Below are 6584 nucleotides of genomic sequence, written 5' to 3' on the forward strand. Positions count from 1 at the left end.
GACACTCAATAAATGTCTAATAAATGAATGAATGAACGGCCAATGATTAGTTGTTAAATGAATGCACGTGGAAATCAGGATCCTACTTTTCAAAACATCAGAATAAAACTTAAACAATTCCTCAATCCATAAACAATCCATCTTCCAGGATGCATTAAAGAAGGTTCAATTCATACCTATGAAAGCAGATGAAATGTTCCAAGGAGGGGCTGTAATATTAAAATTGGCCCAACTGGGTCTGAGCAGTCATGTTTAGCTTCAAGATCCATGCTTTGAGAAAGATTTTGACTGAGATGTAGATACTTACAACTTATTCCCAGAAATCTGGAATGCCTAAACATTCATCCAAGTTTGTTTCTTCGACAGGCTATTCAGTCATCAGAACTTGGTTCTTTTTGATCCTTCCTCATAACAACTTTGTTATGGAATGTGTACCATTCCTCATCTGGTGACTGTCCTGTTAATATACAGCATTAAATAAATAACCAGACCACTGGTTTGAAAAGCAAACTAAAAAGAATTTAAAGACTTAGGAAGCCATCTTAATTCAAATAGATGTTAAGCCGTATTTTTGCTCTAGGACAAAAAGGTGAGGTAAAACATCACTGTGCAGGTGAGGGTGTGACAGTACCTTTATAACCAGAAGTTTTAACAGCTTTGATTAGTAGGTATCAGTGTGATCTGAGTAGATCTGAGATCCCTGAGGGTCTCTGTGACCCTTTCAAGGGGTCTGGGAGACAGAAGTATTTTCATGACACTAAAACATTATTTGCCTTTTTCACACTCATTTTCTCACAAGTCTATAGTAGAGTTTCTAGAGGCCACATGATATAAGATATCACAAGATACTGAATGCAGGAGTAGATATGACAATCTAGCTGTTGTGACAGCCTGCTGAAATGTGAAAAGGTTAAAGGATAATTAAAACCTGAAACTGGATGAAGGAAGTCTATACCTTAGGCCTAGTTTCTGGAACCCCTAACCGCATTCTGTTAATCATGAAACTTGTAACAATGAGCTCATACGCTAACTGACAATTTTAGCCTGTGTAACCCTGCTTGCTTGCATGGCATGAAAAATAATTAATTGTATATAAGCTGAAAATTACTGTTTGGCCATCACCCATGGGAACACTGGCTATTGCCCATGGGAACATAGGCAATCACCCATAGGAACATAACATTCTAACAACAAGCTTTCTGCTTCTGTACTCCCCGCTTGCACACCTGACCAGTGGGTTGACAGGTAGTGAATAGGAGAGAAATAGACCTTTGTTTAAGATAGAATGAAGAATGGGATTTAGGGCTTAAAAACCTTGTATCTTGGCATTTCGGGGCTGCTCCTTTGTACAGGACAGCTGCCGGCTAATAAACAGCCTTTGAGAGCATACTTGGTTTGGTCTATTCTATACAGGCCACAACACTGTCTTCTATTAAGCCAAATAGTAAAAAGATTTGCAGAAATGTAAAAACAATGCTACTCTTCTAAACTTTTGTTTTGGAAGATAGTTCTTTTCCATTGAAAAATATTATCTATGTTAACATGTGACCCTCCTTCCCCAGAAATGACAATTCTCTAGGAATGGAGCTTTTGGGGGAGCTCTAAGCCCATTTTTCTCCATCCTGCTAGGCCGCTGGTTTTCACTGGTAAATGGAGCTGGGAGAGAGGGATAGGAAAAAGGCACATTAAAATTCCACAAATCTTGCTCTTATTGAGATTCAGCCATTTTTCTTGAATAAATGTCCCTTGGATTATTACAAGCATTTGACTAATTTTCAGAGTTTTCAAAAAGTTGATTTGGACCCCTTTTTTTTTTTTGCCAGTGTTCTCATTGTTTTTATGGAGAAATGGATTTTTGGAGTTCCCTACTCTGTTATTCTGAAAGTACTCTCCATTCACATCCCAGTTGAGCCTCCAAAAAGAATGTTCTCTCCTCTTTCACTACTTTAAAGATGTTGCCCTACTATCTTCTTGTTTGCATTGTTTCCAATGACAAATCTGATGTTGTTCTCTTTTTCTTCTTTATGTAACATATCTTTTTTCTCTGGCTTCTTTTAAGATTTTATCCGTATCATTGGTTTGGAGCAATTTTATTACAATGTGCCTTTATGTAGTATTTTTCATGTTTCCTGTGCTGGAGTTCATTGAATTTCTTGGATCTATGGGTTTATATTTTTCATTAATTTCAGAAAGTTTTATTTCTTCAAATATGTTTTCTGTCCCCCTCCTCTCATTTGGGGATTATATTTCCCTGCATATGAGGCCACTTGAAATTATCCCACAGCTCATAATCGTATTTTTTTAGTATGCTTACAGAGTTGTGCAACTATCACCACTATCAATTTTAGAACATTTTCATCACCCCCAAAAAGAAACCCCATACCTCTTATCAGTCATTTCTCTTTTCTCTCCAATCACCTCACCCCACCCCCCAGCCCTAGGCAATCACTAATCTACTTTCTGTCTCTATGGACTTGCCTATTCTGGACATCTCTTATAAATGGAATAATACAATATGCAGGTCATCCTTTGTGACTGGCTTCTTGCACTTAGCATACTATTTTCAATGTTCTTCCATGTTGTAGTATGTACTTCTTAATTCTTGTTATGCCTGGTCACCTTTGTTTGGATAACAGACATTGTAAATATTACCTTTTTAGGTGCTGGGTTTTCTTCTTCTTCTTCTTCTTCTTCTTCTTCTTTCTTCTTCTTCTTCTTATTATTATTATTATTATTATTATTATTGTTATTATTATTGTTATTATTATTGTTATTATTATTATTCCTATAAACCTTCCTGACCTTTATACTGAGATACTTGGAAACAGTTTTATATTTCAGTGTCTTCCTTTTATGATTTAAGTGGGTCTGGAGCAGTACTAAGTCTAGGGCTAATTATTCCATTGCCATAGCATGGAAACTCTCCAAGGGGTATGCTGGGGCAACTGTAGGTCTCATCTTGTTTCTCATTTCTCAGGGGTCACTGTCTTTCATTGCCTGATGTCTATGTCTTGAAAACCATTGTTTCATGTATTTTGTCCGGGTTTTCTTTTTTGGGGGGGAGAGGGAGTTGTTTCATGTGAGAGTGCAAATTTGGTCCCCATTACTCCATCTTGACTGACAGTGCATAACAGAGGTTGTATTTAAGACACCTTCTGACAGTGAGACCAAGAGAATTTGCCAATGACAACAGACAAGAATCAAGAATGATATATCTGCTCTTCAGTCTGAGTAACAGACTGACTGTCGCGGTGCCATTGGTTGAAATGAGAGAGACAGGAGGGTGTTTGAGCCAGGGAAATTCGAGACATCTATTTGGATGGGTTAAGCTTGAGATGCCTCATGAGACATCCACATGAACATGTCAAACAGGCCATAGCATATATGAGACTGGTGTTATATATCAGAAGAGGTCTAGGATAGAAGCCTAAATTAGTGAGTCTTCCAAATATTTGCAATAATTAAGGCTATGAGACAAGATGAAGTCACCTAGGGATACAATATTGTCTATAAAAGTAAGGGAGCCAGAATCATATCCAAGGATACTCCAATATTTGGAAATTGGATAAAGGTGGAGGATTAGCTAGAGATAAAGGAGAAAACCAAGAGGGTGAAAACAATAAACTGCGGATGTGCTGGGCTGTCACGGGAGAGGGTAGAGAAGTGACTGCTGCTTTGGCAAACTATTGGTGATCTGGTTAAGAGCAGTCTCAGAGACATGGGAGTGACAGAAGCCAAACTGAATTAAGCTAAATATAATCTGGTACATGAGAAAGTAGAGCCTGAAGCAAGCCAAAAGATTGGCTTTGCTTAGGAGCATAGCAATGGAGTCACAGCGTGGATGTTTACAACACAGTACACAAAACAACCTAGATAGATGGCCATCAGTAAGGGAACAGCTGAACAATGCTACATTTATTCCACTGAATACTGTGAAGCAGTTAAAAAGGATGAATTTAACAGATGTCCACTATATATTAATTTTTTAAACAATACTTGGGGAAAAAGTAAAGGATGGGTGGATTATACCAATGTCAATATCCTGAATGTAATACTTTACTAGTTTTACATCTTACCTTTGGAGGAAATCGTTAAAGTACATGGGATTTCTCTGTATTAGTTTTCAAAACTACATGTGAATACACAATTATCTCAAAACTTAAATGTCGAAAAACTATTTCCAGTATGTACATAATGGGCGTCTTTTTTTTTCCCCCTAAACATTTATACTTCCAGCAATCAAAACACCATGTTCGTTTTGTAAATAAAACGAAGAGCCGGGCGGGAGAATACCACCCCTGGTTTCCCCAGGCCAAGGGTGGATAGTCTCAGATTTCAAGGTTTCTAGGTCCGCCCCCTCCAGGAGAGTTCTCAGTCGCCTCTCTAGGAGTTTGGGAAGACTATGTATTGTTAATAGGGCGCGGCCACTCTAGCCACCTCAGAGTTCCAAGTCTCGTTAGCCCAGAAGGTTAACGCCTTTAGTTCTCCAAGCAAGACCGAGGTGGGAAATCCTTGGCCCTTTTCTGCTCGGCGAGGGGAGGGTTCCCTCACCCACTCCTTGGTTCCCTCAGACACTCATGGACTTGCGAAGCCTCCTCCGCTCCCCGCACCCTCCTAGGAGGATGCCGCTTTCACTCGCGGTGCTCCAAAGACCTAAAACCTAAACAAAGAGGGCTGTGGCCTCCTCGTCTGACCAGGATGAGTCATTTCCGGTGACAAATTTCCTCCCCCGGAAGTGAGACCTGATGTAAACACCGGAGCTGGGTGTCAAGGCCCAGGAGGTCAGAAAGCCGGGCCGCGGGCGGCACCGAGACCTGGGCCTGGGATTGGGGAGGCGCGGCAGTCAGGTCAGTATTGGTGGCGGGGAGCTGGGGCTTGACCCCAGAATTGGTTAGGGTTCGGCGACAGGCTGGGGGGGCCTTTTAAGCAGGGGTCTTGGTGGATGGGGGAATCTAGGACAGGGATCTTGAGTGAGTGCTGGTGTTAGAAGGTGCTGTCTTGGACATGAGAAATGCTGTGAGGGGGTGCTTTGTGTGAGGCATCCCTGGGCAGGGTTCTTGGGTGGCGCGGGTCTTTGGAATGACAGTTCAAAAAAAGGGATCTTGGAAGGTGGGGCTGTCTAAAGAATGGGTATGTGGGGAGTGATGCGGTCCAGTGGAAGTGGTACAGCGGGGAAAATAGGAGACTTGGGCTCTTGGAGGATAGGGAGGGGTACACCTGGGCAAAGGTCTTGGAGAGATTGGAGTTTGAAGGGAGTATGGGGGCCCTAGGACAGAAATCTTAAGGGGGTCCGGGGCAAGAGTCTAAGGGGTCGAGTTGTCCTAGGTAGGGGTCTTGGGAGGTGTGTGTCCTGGGCAAGGGTCTTAAGGGGGTAAGGGTGCCCTGGGGCAGGCTCTTGAGGGAGGGGATAGGAGGTCCGGAGGAGGAATTTGTCGACATAAGAAACGTCCATCCTGTTGAGAATTTTTATAAGAGTTTATTTGAGCCAAAACTCATGACAGTTACCGGAAAGCAAGATTTCAAATGCTTTGGAAAAGAGCAGTTTGCAGTTTCTTTTATGCATTTGAGTTTAAGGGGAGAATGTAAGGAAGATTACATGAAGCTGGGAGAAAGCAAGGTGGGGAACGGTTTAGGTTTACAGGATAATTAAGATTATGTGCCTCACACTTTAGAAGGAGAGATCTGAAAGAGAGCATTGCAAAGGTGTGTTAACCAAGATGCACAAAAACAATGGACAGGACTTGCTTAAGGCACTGATAAGCTTTTGACTAAAGAAGTTACATGCCTGTGATGTGACTACCCGCCATGACCTGCCCAGTTAGGAATTTATGACAGGTCGCTCTGTGAAGTTACTTTCTGTAGAACCCCTTTTTCACCCACAAATCTTAGGTGGACAGGATTTCTGGGGGGTAGGTCCAAGCCAGCCCATGTTGGAGTCAGTCACAGCAGAGCACATGGAAGGGGATGTCCCAGGGCTGGGGGATTTGGAGTGATAGGCAATTCCAAAGTAGGGTGTTTAGGGTATAAGGTGATCTGGGGAAACATCCATCCCTGATTGGGCAGAAGTTAGCATGCCATAAGATGAGATCATCCCGAGGTAGGTATGGGACCTTGAAGGGGTTTGGGGAAGCCTGTGAGGAGGAATGGTGTGAGCTTTCTGGGGTGGTGGAATAGAATAGGTTGGGGGAAGGGGTGGTCAGAGAGCATGAGGAGAGGAGTTCCTGATGGTAGCCAGTCTCAGGGCCAGGTCAGGGAGGTGCAGGAAGAGGTGGGTGTCATAGCCCTCTTTCCACATTTGTTAACAGGTGGAATTAGGTGCTAGCTCCAGGTGTGAAGATGAGAAGTGGGTAGGAGGTGGTTCCGGCCATATTGGGCATTAGGGCCAAGATTGCCTAGGGGTGGAGAGGAGATATCACTGGGGCATCTCCTACCTTATTACTTCCAGACAAACAGTGATGGCTTGGGAGTAAGGAGGAGGTCGGGAGTCCAGGTCAGGGTAGGCTTGGAGCTGGTGTTAGCCAAATGTGACAAGATAGGGGGGTTCCTGGCCATGCTCTTTGGGGTCTTGAACTTAGAGTGGAGTC

At 42.8% G+C, this 6584-nt stretch overlaps 1 protein-coding gene across 7 annotated transcripts in view; it reads left to right on the top strand.

The window, feature by feature from the left end:
• The first annotated feature begins 4390 nt into the window (after nt 1-4390).
• WDR45 (WD repeat domain 45) overlaps nt 4391-6584 on the top strand; it is a 6308-nt gene continuing 4114 nt past the window's right edge. Inside the window, exon 1 of one of the 7 annotated variants that reach the window (XM_006922733.3) lies at nt 4391-4847. The gene's annotated coding sequence lies outside the window, so the exon portion shown is untranslated. The remainder of the gene's footprint in view (nt 4848-6584) is intronic. The other 6 variants (XM_025040417.1, XM_006922735.3, XM_006922731.3 and 3 more) reach the window with 6 other exon arrangements.

Source organism: Pteropus alecto, unplaced genomic scaffold, assembly GCF_000325575.1.
Source record: "Pteropus alecto unplaced genomic scaffold, ASM32557v1 scaffold669, whole genome shotgun sequence".
NCBI classification, from domain to species: Eukaryota; Metazoa; Chordata; class Mammalia; order Chiroptera; family Pteropodidae; genus Pteropus; species Pteropus alecto.